A 16488-nucleotide genomic window follows, 5' to 3' on the forward strand; every position below is an offset into this window, starting at 1 on the left:
TACAATACTGTGATAATAATTTAACAAAGAGTTAAGAAGTTATTCTAATGTAATGCTGGAACATGCCCCCAGTCTACTGATACAGTATGTACAGTACTATGTAGTTGTGCATATTGACCAAAGAACATTAATTACAGAAACAAAAGACAATACAAACAGCTGCTGATTACGCAATGTGTGTGTGATGTTGTATCATGTGTATACAGTACAGAGTTATACTGTAAATGAAGACGTCTAATCAGTAAATGAGATGTGATCCTGAGGGACTCAGAGGCTCTTGGGAGATTCGTTCCAGATGCGATGCCTTTGTGATCTTTATCACAAACTTACAAACAGAATTTGTTAAAATTGACTGTAGAAATGACTGAGATTTTGGAGTCTATAAAGAGAGTCCTGAATCTTAACCTATATACTGTGCAGTATGTGACAAATAAAGGCTTTAAATTCTTTTTCTCTGTTAGAGGAATACAATTAAAACATTATAATTTTTAATAAAAATGGTTATAAAAGAAATAGTAAAGAATAAAGAATAAAAATGGTTATTTATAATAATAATAATAATATATAATAAAATAACAATTTAACAGACATTAGCACGTCTTGGAGTATTTTATTCCTCTTATAAAACAACAATTTGTCCGTAAGTATGTTAAATAAATAAATAAATAAAAAAATAAAAAAATAAATAACAAGTCAGCCATGGACATCGTCTTAAACTTATGCCGAAAAGTAGTTAATAAGTTTCTGTGTGACAGTAAGAGCACATTTAATGACATTACATTTAGTGACATCATAGTGTGATGCTTTTTTCCAGTATCTGGAGGTTTTTGGAGGTCTATGTATGAAATTCCCCTTTTCTAACATTATGTCATAATGATACGGGTACGTTCTTTTTTAAATGCATGTGCCCAGTGTGCCCACTGTCTTTCTGGTGCACCCATGGCAATGAAGCTGGGTGCTTGGACCCACTCATCTTGCTTGCAACTATTATTATTATTATTATTATTATTATTATTATTATTTAACTATTTATTGTTGCATTTAATGTTGACAAAACAAGTTAGTCTCTTGCCCGGTGGTTATTATTTAAATGTTCAGCTTTATATCTGACTGTTAAACTCACTGACACTGGTTACTTGTTCCAAAAAAAAAAAAAAAAAAAAAAATATATATATATATATATATATATATATATATATATATATATATATATATATATATATATAAAAAATCATGTATGTTAAATAACACATTTTAAATATTATTATAAACATGCATACACCTGTAGACAGGGCTTAGAGGACCAGAAACCGAACATAAAGCCTGTATATCTGTATTTTATGTAAAAGACCTGATATTTCAACAATGTATGTTAATAATTATACTCTAGTGCAATGGGATTGTGGGTAATGTAGAACCTTTGGACATAACTGAATATCTGAAGTAGTCAGATATAGTCAGAGCCCATTGTTCCAAAAATAGGCTTCAAATCCAACTTGACCCAGGCCAGGATAAAGTGCTCACTGAAGAAGAATGAATTAATGTCATGGCCTGATATTCCAGAGATGTACATGATACACATTTTTACACCATTATAACCTCTTGTCATAACTTGGGATTTTACTTGTTAATTTCTGCTGTTAATCAGTTAGACCAGGGGAGTTAAAAATCTGGGCAAATTTGGCTTGTGGAGAGACGTTAATGTCCCTCCAGCTTGTACATGCAATGTGCCTAAAATTCAAGAGCTGTTTTTTCTCTGCTAACTAATCTGTAGAATAGTATTTATTCATGGTTACAGTAAAAAAAAAAAAAATAATAAAGTGCAAAATAAACTGTGAGAATTTTAAAAGAGCTGGTTACCACAGAAAACCTTTTATGAAATGTCAATTTAATTCTTATTGTGTTGGTTTGTTTAATTGCCTTTGATTCCTGATATAGGGCTGAATACAGGGATGTGTATATATGACCCTCAGGTATTTAGATGCGATCTAATCTGGCTCATTGTAGAAGGAAAACTTGGCTAATTTTAATAAACATTTTTCTACTCACTGTCTTTCTGTAAAATCAAACATCTATTGGTAAATATTGAACATGACCCAGAGATCGCTGACTTGTTTACAATTTACAGTTAATTAAGATTAATCATTAAGTTAAATAGAAATGCAAATAATGTCATATGACAGGCAAAGGCAGCTCTCAGCCAACACAACCAGCACAAAACCTGGGGACAAAAGAGGACCTGTAGCTATTAAGATTATTATCCATGTCTTGAAAGCCAAGACATGGATATGGATAGGTCTCAAAATAGGATTAATCTCATCCTCTCTGTTCAAAAAAATCTCTGATGAATGGTATCATTCATTCCTAAAAAATCCCTTTCAGGTGAAGTTGCATCCATCTATTGTAGTTGTTTGGCTTTGGATGATGTAGTTTTTCATTTTTGATGTTGGACTGAACCTTATACCATATATCACACCAACCACAAAATAACCAGAGAAGAAATCTATTATTTTGAATCATGGCTATATGATATGTATTACAGATCCTGAAAGTACATTGCAAAGTCTGCTCAAGTCGGATTCCACGATTCACTATATAAAAAAGTTTTGTGACATAAAGCAAGGATTATTCCTTATTAGTTATTAGTTGTTGCATTTTAATAAGAAAGCTGTCAGCTTGATGGTTTAGGACTGTTGTCTCAAACCTTCAGAGTTGGGGGTTTAAATCTCATCTCTGTGTTGTTCTGTGCATGGTGGGTTTCTGTGCAAGTGTTCAAGTTTCATCTCACCTTCTCCAAACTTTAGAAGATAGAAGACTAAAGGTACAGTACAACACTTATTATAAAAAAAATAAAAATAAAAAAAACATAATCAATGCTGTCTGGGATTTTTCCTGCAGAACTGCATCAGGGTTCCTGGCAGCTGAGTCAGACTTTTGTTCCCTCTTGTATTCCATCTCAGATCAGGGACTATAGTACAGCACTTTATGAGACAGAACGCATTAGACCAGACAAAGTGTGGCTGAGAAAGACATAACAACAAATGGTCTATATTCTAAAGAGCAACTCTGGTACTGATTTGTGGAAGCAGTTGACCGTTGTACACCATTATTGAAATGCAAAACAAGACAGAAACATTCAATGGAATTCAGGGTACTTGAGTTTCTGACTCTGGATCCTATCCAATAACCGTCTCATCTTTCTTTTTCCAAACCCAAAGTCCATTCTCCTCTTGTCCCACTTACCTTAATGCTTCCATTATCTTATTCATCATTTAACAGATAAACCCGAACAATTCAGTCAAGCATTTAATGGAGCATTTCTTTTTAAGAATTAAATTGAGATAAACATCCCACATACTGTATTCCGATCAGATATGGAGACTATAAATTACTAGGAGTGTTTAGGACAAACCGGGAATATGCATGAGGGCATAAAACTGATTGACATGACATGAACGGTTCAAATGTTTTAAAGAAGGCCGTACATGCATGAACAGCGATACTGGTCGAGAGATCAGTCCATCTGTCTGTGGGAACTGTACACACAATCATTCACTCGCACATTACAGAAACTCAGCTAGGATTTATTGCCACGTCCTCCATACAGTTCTGACCTCGCTCCAAGCCATTTCCAAATGTTTGGTCCATTAATGGAGATCCTGGGAGAAATAAAGGTAGTTTTTACTCTCAGAACGGTGTTCTGTTAAGTCCCAGTTTAACTTGAATGCCCTTCTTATATTTATATAAAGATTTTAAATGATAGATGTGATAGAAGTGGTTTTATTGAGACAACTGAAAAAGCCTGGCCAGAAAACTTGATAGATAATGTAAAAAACACATACTGTATCACACTAGTTAACCAATGTTTTAACACAATTTCAGCATTAAAACATGACACCCTTTCCCTGTACTTATTATAGCCCTGATTATTAGTTCACTAGACATTAATTAACAGTAAGAATACAAAAAAACGGAATACACTAGGGGAACAGAAGAAATTCGACAAAAGTGTAGCATTTTTTAAACAAAGTTGCACAGTAAACTAATTTTATGATAGTTTATATGTCCTAAAACCTATTACATTCACTCTTATCCCTAAGGTACACAATTGATCAGGTTGATTTTTATAGATATCAATTTATACAAATATTAAGAGGATTAAATATTAAGCCTCCAGATGCCAAACAACACCCTGAAGAACATATGTGAGTGGTAGTAGTCAGAAGTAGATGTGTAGTAGACAAGGCCCATGCCACTCTTAAAAGAATAAACATAGGGTTCTGCACTAGTTTTAAGGTTTGTGAGAACAAATCGGGTTGCTCACACTGGAAGCCGGCGCTATAGAAAGCATAACAGAAAAAGATACCGAGACAGAAAGAGACAGAGAGCAAGAAGGAGAGCAAGAGAAGCAACTCAGCACAATACTCCCTGTGGGTGTCAGGTGATGCATTGGCTGTGATAACAACACTAAAGCAAAAGTAAGCCGGGCTTGTAAAATAACAGCAAGTTCAACACTTTTTATAGTGCACACACAACTGCAAGACAGTTGGCATCAACTGGTATGAAGTGTGAAAAACTCATTTGAATTTTTTTCGCTCGGTACATGGGCAGCCATTTTGATTTCAAATTCGTATTCAATCAGTAAAAAAACTGACACAAGTGGAATAGTGGTTAATGCTTTAAACTAATTAAATTAGGTAAGACATTTGGATTACCTATCAAAAACTGTTACCTACACAGTTTTGACTCCAAACATCATTTAATGTCTGTAAATTTATTGATCACACATGCACATGCATATTTAACATTGACTTGTAAAGCCAGTTATGTTAACTACTACAATCAAGGCAGATCTATCTTAGCATTAGCAAAGTAAACAGCTGTAAAAGTAAATACCGCTGATTACCTTTATCAAATTAGCTAGACTTACCTCAACATGCTCTTCATTTTAATCAAGTCTTTGCTTACTCCAGCATATTGAAATATTTTGCTGAGTTAGGACTACGGGATGCTCATCCTCACGTTCCACACTGCAGGCCAATTAATTATTCACATGGATAGATAAAACACTAATTACATGGTGTAGAATAGAAGGTCACAGTTTCTGATATACACTGATCACCCATAACATTATAACCACCGGCTTTATATTGCGTAGATATTCAGACCTTTTCATCAATTTGATCTACATTAGCAATTCTATTGGATCGGACTACACGGGTCAGCCTCTGGTCCCCATGCACACCAGTGAGCCTTGACCACCCATGACCCCATGGTATGTCCTGACCACTGCAGCCTGGGAACATCCCACAAGACCTGCAGTTTTGGAGTTGCTCTGACCCAGCCCTCTACCCATCACAATTTGGCCCTTGTCAACGTCACTGAAATCCTTATGCTTGCCCATTTTCTTTGCTTCCAACACATCAACTATAGGAAAAAAGGTTAAGTTGCTGCCTAATATATCCCACCCACTTCCTGTACTGTAGTTACTGTGATAAGGGACAAGTTGTAATGGTTAGACACCTGGGGCAGAGCAACTCCAAAACTTCAGCTCTTGTGGGAAGGCTCACAGATGCACACGGGGATTGAAGGCTGGCCTGTGTAGTCCGATCCAATAGAAGAGCTACGGCAGCTTAAATTAAGGAAAAGGCTAATGCTGGTATCAACAGAATGGTGTCAAAACACACAGGTTATTACTGTTTTGGTGGTCAAGGGGTTGACCTACTCAATATTAGGGAGGTGGTCACATTATTTCACATATACATTTTTTTTGTATTAAAAAGGCTACAAGCAGTAGTAAAATAGGGACTACATTGAAATGAATAAGTTCTGAAATGTGTGATGTAGTTGGGGAAAAAACTTTCACCAGATCTGTCAATTTTTTTTACATGTTGTTTGCAAACTACCTCTATCTATAATTAACATATCCTCCAGGAAAATATTTGCAAAGTCTTTCTTGCAATGCAAATCTACAATAACAGGATGCCGGTACCGTATGTACACAAAATCAGACAAAAGATTGTTTACTTAATGGAGGATCATTATGCAAGTGTTCTGCTGCTGCTTCCTCAATTTAGTTACTACTGCCTACATTTCACAACCCAGTTAAGATCCATGGTACTGACCAACTCTCTGGATTGCATATTTATGCTTTACTGTTTGCAAGGTCTCTTGAGCCAGGACTTGAATCCTGCCGAGGGTACAAAGGGTCATGTGCTGAAAACTTTAAAGCAAGTGTGGGCTTTTTGGAAACTTCTGCACAACTAGAGTATATAGGAGAGTTCTTCTGTTCGGTTTAAGGTCATGGTATATATAGCAGGATGGACATTATTACATGTAACATATTGTCCTCAAATTAAAGACGTTTGCACTGTTTTCCCCTTGAAAGTATGTTGAGAATGGTTTAGGGTTGCATTGGCATCAGTCCCAAAGAGCCAAGCTGGTGCACAGATTTCAGTAGGTCACAGAATAGGTTACCAGTGCCTTGACAATGCTAGCAGTGCTTGCCACAGGCCCACTAGTCTTTGGATGGTGGAAGCTTGAAAAGGAACTGATAAGGGTGCAAAACAGGTCAACAGAAAGAATGCAATATTAATGGACGGAACCCAATACTAATGTTGTAAGTCTAGCTAATGAGGTAGGCAAGATATGAGCAGAACCTCAACACGCTGGTGGTGCTGGTCAGATGGAAAAAGGAATGTGTAGACACAAGGAAGATGCCAAGGGTAGGGTGCTAGTAAGTGTTGAGAAGGGATTCCAGTCAAGTTAAGGAGTTCAAGAGAGCTGTGGCTGTGCAGGCGAAAGTGCCAAAGGGAAAATGAAAAAACCTCAAAGTATGCATGCTATCTGAGTAGAGAATACATTGCAGAATACCACACCCACAAATCATCAAACAGCAGGTCTCCTCAGAACACAGAATGAAAATGTGGACTGAGAGACGAATGCCATACTAAACAACAAGCATGTGCAAACGATGCAATAAATGATAGCTAACAAACCTAGACCTCTAAACAGAGAACCTGGTGAAAGGGTACTAACCATGTAGTTCCAAATGGACCAAAAATAAATAAAAAACTGCAGCTGCAGAGATGTCAGGAGATTATATCACCTGCTTTAGCTGACAGGGTAGCTGTCTGTTGCAGGCTGTTACACAGATTACTCTATGATTGCTGCATGGCTGTATGACACCTGTATTTATAGCAAGTATTCCTGTATGTCAGCGCCGTTACTTTCTGACTTTTTGGTGCATGTGCAAAAAGTATTCAGGGGAAATTCACTCCCCCTTGCAGGTGGAAGGGAAAAATGGACCGAAAATTAATACTACTGTAGATTTAGCATTTGAGTTCTTGTAAGTGTTAGCTTACAGTAAGTCCCAAAGAGAGGTACAAGGGAGAACCCGACTGATTTTGATGTTTTATTCATAATGACCAATCCAATTTACCATGTGAAAAAAGGTCTGATTAACAAAATAATTTTGAAAAAAATCAAACCCAGCCATGTGCAGAAATGTGCAACATGTGTAAGAGACTCTAATTTAAAAACCCATGATTTTATCTCAAGTGCATGCGAGCACACTCGAGTGGAAAATAAGGGGAGGCCGCTCTCTAGTGGACAAAATTACAAAGTGATGAGACAAAATATTATATTTCAATTTAAAATTATTTATTTTTTTCATTAAAACAGACTTGGAATAAATGAAAAGAAATGAGAAAATGTATTTAAGTGTGTTATATTTTGCACAACAAGAATAAAAAAAAAAATTATTTTAATGTATTGCTAAATAAAACATACCAATAATTATAGTGCCTTGCAATAGGATTCAACCCCAGTAAAGGAGACCCATTATGTAAAATTCAGTGTTTCTTTTAAATTTAAACATTCAGATGGATCTCTATTGCACATGCAAAAACAAAAAACTCATACTTTTCTGCTTTTTCCATTTTTGCAAGCACATTAGATTTCCCTTCCAATGATCAGTGGGTTCCCCTTGAGAGTCAACAGGGCGTGGCTCCGCAGGGCCTCTAGGGATTCGCTAATGTATCTGAGACCAGGATGTTGCCATCAGATCATTCTGTGGGTTGCAGGATGCATTCCATGGGTGCTTGATCGGATTGGGATCTGGGGAGTTTGGAATTTAAACCACGTCACCAATTTGCTGGTGTATAATTAGTGATCAATCTTGTTTAGGTCACCTGGAATGGCGTTAATGTTATGGCTGATTGGTGTATAAAAACATCCCCTTCCCTGACTTATTGATCAGCTCTCCTGTTTCGGCTGGGACGTGATTTGGCAGTAGCTCATTTACATAGACACTGAAACTGCTCATTCAGAGAAGAAGTGAGACACAGGGATTCTATAAATATATATATATAAATCCAATATATGGGACCAGAAATAACACTTGCAACCCAGGATGCTGTTAATGTAAACTTTCAAAATCTAAATTCATTATTTATCAGCAGACCTTTTAAAAGATCTTCAAAATTGCTGCTTAAATACGTATTTAACCCCTCCAAACTAGTACCTTGTAGAACCACATTTTGCTGCAAAAACAGCCTTAAATGTCTGTTTAGGTACGCTCCTATCACCTTTGCCCACATCTCACACATACCTTCTGCTTGCTTTGTTCCAAGCTGCGCAAGTAGTGCATGTTGTTTTTTAAAAAATGCCACAAATTACACATTGGATGCAGATTTGAACATCAATTTCCTCATCATGAAAAAAATCACCATTTTAATTTCCACCACTCTGCCGCACCACTAAAAGGTTAGATTTCACTTACTTACTCATCTTCTATACTGCTTTATCCTGTATTCAGGGTCACTGGGACCTGGTGCCTATCCCAGGAGGCTTAGGGCATGAGGCAGGGCACACAAACACGACTAACAATTTGGGAACACCAATTATCCTAACCTGCGTATTTTTGGACTGTGGGAGGAAACCCACAGGGAGAATATACAAACTTTTTTGAAGCAGATCTTCTGTGTTTTCTCAATCCGTTCGTCCCTTTACTTTTGACAAGGAACCCCACTATAATGAATGAACTGCATCACATCATATTACACTACAGGGATGGTCTTGATTAATACAAATATTATTATTAATAAATTAATTTAAATCTACAATGTGTAGCCTAGAAAGCCACAGGCAGTGATATTTTTCAACCATATTGGTTCACACATAAAGGGGCTACATACAGTACTGTAGGGTATTCGTGGATTTTCCTGCTTTAACCCACTTGATTCTACTCATATACTGTGTATCATGAGGTGAATCAGGTGTAAAAGAGAAAGAATTAGCTGAAGTCATGTGCTGAACATCTAAACAAATAATATTATCTGTACATCTAGAGTATAGAGTGCTCTTCAGTTATGCTGAAGATCATGATAAATATAACAGACTTTGCAAAAAATGGCACAGGAGGTAAGTATTTTAAGTAATATGATATGACACAAACAAATTTATTAACAATATCCCTCTTGTAAAAAATGAGAAAATACATCTTAAATTATCAATTAATTCTTACTCACTCACTCATCTTTTATACCGCTTTATGCTGTATTCAGGGCCTGGAGCCTATCAGAGACTTAGAGCATGAGGCAGCGTACATCCTGGACAGGGTGCCAATCCATCGCAGGGCACACACATACACTCTATTAATTCATTATTCAATTAAATTTATTAAGTAATTTCAACATATTGCTGAATAAAACATAGCAAACAAAAATTGTGTTTTGCAAAAGTATTCAACCCCCTAAATTGTACATCCGGCAGTGATGACTCTGTATGTTAAGGTTGTAAGTTACTGAGGTTGAGCCCCAGCTGCATTCGGTTGCTGCTGTTAGTCCCTTGAGCAAGGCCCTTAACTCTGTCTGCTCCAGGGGTTCTGTAACATGGCTGACCCTAACAAAAGCTGGGATGTGCAAAGAATAAAAAAGTTCACTGTGCAGTATACAGTATGTGACGAATAAAGGCTGAACCTATAACTTTACAGTATAACTTATAAAGGGAAAAAAAAAAGCTTTTTTTTTTTTATTTATCATACTTTTTTTTTCTTTTGTGGAATTAGTGTGTCAACGCTGATTATTAGAGAACTTTTCATTTTTGTATTGGCAAAGGGTTTAAACAAACCAATTAGATTTCCCTGCTAATGTGACCTCAAACATTGAACAGCCATACAATTAAAACCATTAACATTAAAACCCCCCTAGGTTTAATAATTGGTGATCAATTTTGTTCAGTTTACCTGAGTTGGTGTTAATGTTTAGCTGATCAGTGTATAAAGAAGACTTGGGTAGCTTATTTACATAGACACTGAAACTGCTCATTTAGAAGAGGAGTGAAACAGAGATACTATGATGTATTTTAAAAAATCATTATCAGACACTTTTTGCATGACATCCGAGACCCACTTTATCTTCCTACAGAATTAATAAAATGAGACATTTAAAGGTCTTTATGTTTGTCTGGATTTTAAATGACATTTGCAATTCAGGATGCTCTTAATGTAAACTTTCAAAATATAAATTCATTATTTATCAGCAGATCTTTAAAAAGATCCTTAAAACTGCTGCTTACATAAGTGTTTTGGCCCTCCAAACTAGTACCTTGTAGAACCACATTTTGCTGCAAATACAGTCTCAAATGTTTAGGTACGCTCCTATCACCTTTGCCCACATCTCACACATACCTTCTGCTAGTTTTGTTCCAGGCTGTTCAAGTTGTGCATGTTATTTGCCATATATGTCACAGATTCCAAAATATATGTAGATCTGAACGTTGACTTGCTTATCTTAACAACATTCAGCATTTTAATGTTTGCCACTCTTGCACTGCTGAAAGATTAAATTTCTCGTTTTTGTAAGACGATCTTCTTGTGGCAGCCTCCTGGATTTTTCACAATCTGTTCCTTCTTTTTAAATTGGACAAGGAGCTCAGGTTTTAAGGATGAAATGCATCACACCGTTTTTCACTGTAGGGATGATGTTAATTAATAGAAAGATAGCTAAATGCTGAGAACTTTGAAAAGAAGGAGTTCCAGACTGTGTGATTTAATTGTAAAAAATAATGATGAAAATAATAATAATTTCACCAGATGTGTCAAGACAACTTAGATTTATTTTTTACATGTTGATCAAAAACTACCTTTTTTATTATTAACTTATCCTCCAGGAAAATGTTTTCAAAGTCTTCTTTGTAATGCAAATCTATAACACGATGACGGACAAAAAAAACTATATGTACACCAAATCAGACAAAATTTTAAAATGTTTAATTTATGTAAGGGTCCTGATACTGCATAGTCACTACCCAGTTGAGATCCTTGGTATTGACCAACTCTCTGGGTTTTATGTCTTTATTATTTGCCAGGTCTCTTAATGATAAATATAACAGACTACAAACAAACCAAAAAAAAAAAAAAAGAAGAATAGGAGGTAAGCAAGTGTTTTAAGTAACATGATATGACACGTGCAAATTTATTAACAAATTGTCTATTGTGAAAAATTAAAATGCATTTAAAAGTATTATATTTTTAAACAAACAAAACTTTTATATATATATATATATATATATATATATATATATATATATATATATTGGTAAATAGAACATACCAACAAAAACATTGTCTTGCAAAAGTATTCAACATCTTTAATTCTTCATGCGGCAGTAGTGTTTCAGTATGTTAAGATTCTGAGTTAATGATCGGAAAGTTAGTGGTTTGCTTGATCAGATTGGGATCTGGGGAGTTTGTAACCCAAGTCGATGTCCTTGGTCTCTTTACCTGTTGCACAGCACACTGTGGTGCATTGGGTGTTCTAATGCCTTTATATCATTAGAGAGCATTGACATTTTGCCAATTTGTGCTGTTTCAGCTTTTTTGTGGCATCACGCCAAATGGGCTAGCTTTTTGTTTCCAGGTCATGAGGCATGGGTGAGCCCTAGGTGCCTATGATCCTGTCACCAGTTTGCTGGTGCATAATTGGTGATCAGTGTCGTTCAGTTCACCTGGAGTTATGGCCCAGTCAGCAAACAGATTTGGCCCTGATTTGGCATGTATCTGGCACAGCTGGCATTCACCTGGCACTGGCATACAGCATGTGGGCCAAACATGGGCCAAGTTTGGCAGAGGTAGTACCGTCTTCAAGACGGCACACAATACATGGGCCAGATGTCAAATGTAGAATTTGGCCCAAATGTCAAATATAACTATGTGGGCCACATAAGTATGGCCAATCATGACCCATATTTAAAATTAATTTAGAACATTTTTAAAAAATATAAAATGTATGTATATATATATATATATATATATATATATATATATATATATATATATATATATACATATTTTACACAATCTTCCTGTTTGCATTCAGGGTCTAATTCAAGTTAATCCAGGCTACAGTAAAGATTAAATTATTTGAATTCTGAAAATAAACTGTAATTGTTTTATTTCAGTTCCTGCAATTTTGCAAATAACTTAGACCATGGTTTTCATGTCATGAATGCACAACAGTGGACTTTTCATAATTTATTCAAAGAAATTTCCACTCTGTCATTTCTATGACTGATATGATTAAATCATGCATTTAATAGTACAGCTAAAATGAAACCATATTACAATTTATTAATAACACACAATAACATTTAATCACAGTTGTTGAAAACAGCAACAGCAACAATTGATTATATTATGATCAACCCCTTAGTGATAGTACATAAAACTAGTCTCTTTTCTTTAAAAAAAAGAAGAAAAAAAATTAGAAGAATTATATATATTTTTTATTATATTATTTTTGTATTCGTTTTTTGTTTGATTGTTTTAATGTCAACTGTATGTATTGTATATACACAAGTGAACCTTTATGTATGTAAGTGTGAAGATTATGACAATTCTTTTTTCATAGGAATGTTTTGTGATCCCTTCTTTGTGTTTGTAAATTATTGTTTAATAAAGAGGGGGGGGGAATATTTTTAGCATCTGATTGTAATAAATTATCTATGAGAGATGGCAGAAAAGTGTTGTCACTTAGCTGATTCAGGCTGGGTAGACTTTAAAACATAATCTAAAAGGTAAAAAATTTAATTCATTGTTCTTTTATTTCTTTTCTCTCTTCTTCTTTTTTTTCCGTAAAAACGTTTAAGCAACGCGCGCCAATCACGCGTTCGAAAACCCGGAAGTGAGAAATTGGCCTATCATAGCAAAGTTGGCCAAAAGGCGCGATTGTAATTTGCAGAGTGCAACTTGTTTGTTGACCGATTCGTGTATTTTTTTGTTTTTTTGAAGAGTGCTACTTGTTCCTGACGTTAATCGTGGACACTCAAGTGTTATGTGAAGAGAAAATTTAGTTTATATTGAGAGTCTTGTTCTTGATGTCAAACACGGACGTTCAACTTTTTTTTTTCAGAACTGACAGGGGAGGCATTTTATATAGGAGTTGTTTATGCAACTAAAATGTCAGGTGTAAGTGCTTTCATTTCATATTAAATTTTTCTTCAGTATGCTGTTGTTGTGACTTTATTTTGGAGGGGTGTGAAAAAGTGGTTTGGTTATGGTTTTGTTGAGGCTGACATGTGGAACCCATCTGGTCCATCTTAGGACCACAATAGGGCCTGCTATGGTCCTACAGTTGGTTGAGATCTGTCATGGCCCATTTGTGGCCCAGTATGGGTCACACTTGGTTAAAGACTGGGTCTCTTATGGTATAATTAAGGTTGTATTGATCTGGACCAATTCAGGGCCAGTTATAGGTTATTAACTTGGCTGAGACTTGGGCCACACATGGGCCATGTGTGGCCCTTGACTGAAATCCAGACCTGGTCCACACTAGGACCGTAATTCATTGCGGTATATGGGCCAAGCAAAAGCTGGTTGTGTGGGCCGGAGCTGGACCAGTGAAAAATTGCTATGTGGGGGCTGATCGGTGTATAAAAACATCCCCTCCCCCCGCTTGTTGCTCGGCTCTGATGTTCTTTGGTGGGACATGACTTGGCAGTAGCTTATTTACATAGAAACTGAAACTGCTCAGTCAGAAGAGGAGTGAAACAGAGGGAGTTTAAGGTATAAAAAATTTTATTTCTAGAAATAAATATTTTTATTATTTCAACTGGACCATTATGAGACACACTTTGTGAGACATCTCAGGCCCAGTTTATCTTGTTAAAGAAATAATGAAATATGGGACCTTTAAAAGTCTTTAAATTTGTTTACATTACAAATGACACTTGCAACCTAGTACTGTAAGCTCTGAAAGTACACTTTCAAAATCTGAATTCATTTTGTATCAGCAGATCTTTAAAATTGCTGCTTACATAAGTATTCAACCCTCCAGACTATTCTGCGTCTTGTTTGAGTAAGCTATGATCACCTTTGGACACATCTCACACATACCTTTAGCTTGGTTTGCTTCAAGTTGTTCAAGTAGTACATGTTGTTTGTTAAAAAATGCCACGGATTCCAAATGGGACACAGATCTGAATGTTGACTTGCTCACCATGAAACGTTCACCATTTTGATTTTAAACACTCCTGCACTACTGAAAAAGCCCAGGTTTTAATGATGAAATGCATCACACAATATTTTATTTTAGGGATGGTGTTAATACACTTATCTACATAATATATCTTTAAACAATGACATTAATAATACATTACATTAATGTAATTAATACACTTATCTACATAATATATCTTTAAGCAATGGCATTTTGCCAAAAAAAAAAACAGATCTCAGTCTTGGTCAAATCTCACCAAAAACCACATCCGCACTAAAAATAGTGACAGAAAGAATATGCAGATTTGTGTTATGTGATAAGCAGACAAATCTGATTGGTTCCAGATTTTACCAGGCCACTGTAACTATGTACGTGTTTTTTATTTATTCGCTGCGTCTGCTTTTCTGTGTGGAAAAGATACATAAATTTATATTTAAAAAATGTTGCAGTTCACTTGACTTTTAATTGCATGGAATAATATAATAATAGCAACACATGGCCTAATGGGGGTTCAAGTCTTGCCTCCTGTGTGTGTGGAGTTTGCATGTTCTCCCCGTGCCTGGTGGGTTTCTTCCATGTACTCCGGTTTTCTTCCTCAATTCTAGGATATACCATGTACACTGATTGGTGTTTGTAATGGTTGAATGCTTTTTACAAACAGTTAAAAACAAATATACACACATAAAAAAATACCTAGGAACTACTTAAATGTTTCAAACAGACTATTATTTACCACAGACCTGGATTTGTCTATATTCTTTAATTTGACAGTATAAATTTAAAATATCCATATATGTTTCAAGGATGCTGATGCTTCAGAATGCAACAGTGAGTGAGCACTCTACTATAGTTTACCTTAATGCTGTTGTACAGTATAATAATTATTAAGATTCCTGTTGTGTTTTCTTAATGTACATGGCTATGGAGTATGACTGTTATGTGTAAAAATCCTGTTTTTTGTTTATTTCCATCTACCGTAGACTTCACCACATACAATTTGTGTAACATAAAGTTTAATGCTATATGATTGTTAAAAATCATATTACTACTAAAACATTGCTGTTTTTAATATTCTTAATGAATTTCTGTCTGATTTTGGTGTGTAAGAATGACCAGCAGGGAATTTGATAAAAGTGCACACCCATGCTCAGGATTGAACCGGCAAAACCTGCCACACCAGTTTGCATACCTTTTTACACATGTATAAAAACATCTTCCCTTTGCCTCTTTTTGTGTTCTACATCAGCTTAGACTCTTAGGAGAAAAGGGTTTCTTAAGGATTTACAGTATCAGATAGCTAATGGCTTTGTATGTCAACTTAGGGTCAATGGTCTTTTATAAAAGAAAACCCTGTTGTAGATTTTTGCTTACTAAAAGGGACAATCAGAGGGTTTCTCTAAAAGGGACAAACTGAGGGATCATTTAGAGTACTAGATTAAATTTATTGTTTCCCAACAGTACACGAAGTTTTTGATGATGTTTTACTATTCAGGGCAAAAGTTAGTGTTAGATACTTCTCTGTCTCAGTAAAAGCACTTATATATACACCACACATTCATTCATTGACACAGGCATATATAGTATTCTGCTAAACTCTTAAACATAAAAAAGCCTAAGAAACAAACAGTTCAATGAAATTAAAGGACTGGTTGTTTGTTCCAGCTTTTTAGAATATCCTGAGAACTGAGAATCCTGACTGTAAAATGGGAATAAATCATGATGGGACATCTTGCACACACAAACACAAATTCACAAACTTGTTCACATGTAAAGTTAATTTGGCATAGCTAGTCAACTTACTTGCATGCTTTTGCGATTTTGGAGAAAACCTCACAACATCATGTTATAGTTCTTGGATCATTTTGTTCATATTTCCGCTCACAAACAAAGAGTGATGGTGCTACACATCTCATTGCAATGAAGGGAATCTGACCCTGTCCTTACAGATCCAGATAGACTGGTTTCCTTCTGTCTCTGGAACACCAACACC

This window comes from Clarias gariepinus, chromosome 17, assembly GCF_024256425.1.
Source record: "Clarias gariepinus isolate MV-2021 ecotype Netherlands chromosome 17, CGAR_prim_01v2, whole genome shotgun sequence".
NCBI classification, from domain to species: domain Eukaryota; kingdom Metazoa; phylum Chordata; class Actinopteri; order Siluriformes; family Clariidae; genus Clarias; species Clarias gariepinus.